This window comes from Lampris incognitus, chromosome 19, assembly GCF_029633865.1.
Source record: "Lampris incognitus isolate fLamInc1 chromosome 19, fLamInc1.hap2, whole genome shotgun sequence".
NCBI classification, from domain to species: domain Eukaryota; kingdom Metazoa; phylum Chordata; class Actinopteri; order Lampriformes; family Lampridae; genus Lampris; species Lampris incognitus.
Genome location: NC_079229.1, coordinates 23,450,640 through 23,452,722, shown reverse-complemented (window position 1 = coordinate 23,452,722; position 2,083 = coordinate 23,450,640).

Sequence of the window (2,083 nt, the reverse complement as noted above, 5' to 3'; positions counted from 1 at the left end):
TGAGCACAGGCCCCAATTGTGGACGTCGGGCCCTCATACCATCCTCATGCATTCTGTTTCTCACTGTTTGAGCAGAAACCTGCACATTAGGGGCCTGTTGAAGGTCGTTTTGTAGGGCTCCGGCAGTGCTCCTCCTGTTCCTCCTTGCACAAAGGACCAGATAGCGGTCCTGCTGCGGGGTTGTTGTCCTCCTGCGGCCCCCTCCACGTCTCCTGGTGTACTGGCCTGTCTCCTGGTACCTCCTCCATGCTCTGGACACTGTGCTGGGAGACACATCAAATCTTCTTGCCACAGCACGCATTGATGTGCCATCCTGGATGAGCTGCACTACCTGAGCAACTTCTGTAGGTTGCAGATACCGCCTCATGCCACCTCTAGTGGTGAGGGCACTAGCAAAATGAAAAACTAACCAAAGATCGGCCAGAAAAGATGAGGACAGGCAAATGGTCTGTGGCCACCATCTGCAAATCCATTCCTGTTATAGGGGTTGTCTTGCAAATTGTCTAATTTCCACCTGGTGGAAATTAGACAATTTACCAACAGGTGAAATTGATTCACAAATCAGTGTTGCTTCCTAACTGGACAGGTGGATATCTCAAAAGTGTGATTGACTTGGAGCTACATTGCATTGCTTATGTGTTCCCTTTATTTTTTTGAGCAGTGTACTTGAGGTCAACTGTCCAAAGTAATGGGGCGTGCAGAAGAAAGGTGAAGAAGAAAGAGTGCAGGTAGGGTGGAGTGGGTGAAGAAGAGTGTCAGGAGTGATTTGCGACAGAAGGGTGCAAGAGTTAAAGGGAAGGTTTACAAGATGGTTGTGAGACAAGCTGGTTTGGAGACAGTGGCACTAATGAAAAGACAGGAGGCGGAGCTGGAGGTGGCAAGAGTTGAAGATGCTATGATTTTCATTGGGAGTGATGAAGAAGAGGATTAGGAACGATTATATTAGAGGGACCGCTCAAGTTGGACTGTTTTGGAGACAAAGCAAGAGAGGCAAGATTGAGATGGCTTGGACATGTGTGGAGGGACAGAGGCTGGGTATATTGGGAGAAGGATGCTGAATATGGAGCTGCCAGGGAAGAGGAAAAAAGGAAGGCTAAAGAGGAGGTTTATGGATGTGGTGAGGGAAGACATACAGGTGGCTGGTGGGACAGGAAGATCCAGAAGACAGGAAGAAATGGAAACGGATGATCCGCTGTGGCGAATCCTAACGGGAGCAGCCGAAAGTAGTAGTAGTAGTAGTAGTAGTAGTAGTAGTAGTGAAAAGCGACAGGACGGTAGCTCTCCAGGAGCAGGGTTGGTGGCCACTGACACACTGCGGGAAGGATTTCTCAAGACTGGGTCTAGGTCAGGGGTGGGTAACCAGGGGCCATGGAGAGCCATGTGTATGAAGGTTTTCCTTCCAGCCGGACTCCACACCAGGTGAGGTCACTGATTAACAACCCTTCAACCAAAGAGGAGGAATGTATCAGTGAAGTCACCTGGTGTGGAGTCCGGCTGGAATGAAAACCTGCATACACATGGCTCTCCATGGCCCCTGGTTACCCACCCCTGGTCTAGGTTATAGTCGGGAATGGGATGATTTTGGGTGTACAACGTTCTTACGTTTCAGTAGGTGGCGGTAATACGACATTTCGGGTGCCAACCGCCAATAAACACCAACAAGAAGAGAAGAAGAAAAGAACCGGGGACCTGTAGTAACACCGGAAATGACGACATTGGCGCGAATAAACAACAATGCGATTACTTCCGGAACTTACGAAACGTTGTGATAAGCCGGTTGCATTTTAATAATTTATCTTCTCGGTGTCCATTCAGTTGACAAAGATGCACTTTCGGTTATATTAATATGAATATCAACGACGTGCCAAACATTTAGTTGTAGCTCTGCCTTCGGTTCAAAGCTGACCCAAACTACGGTACTCTGCTCTCGACTATACCAGCTATGTTTCTGTCCATCTAGCGGGACACTGTCTCTCCCTTTAGTTTATTATTTCTTATACGGTAATGTGTGCTTGCTAATTACCCATATTTAGCTCGTATTGATTCTGCGTAGTAACTGGAGCGCTTGTCGACTGGAGAAATA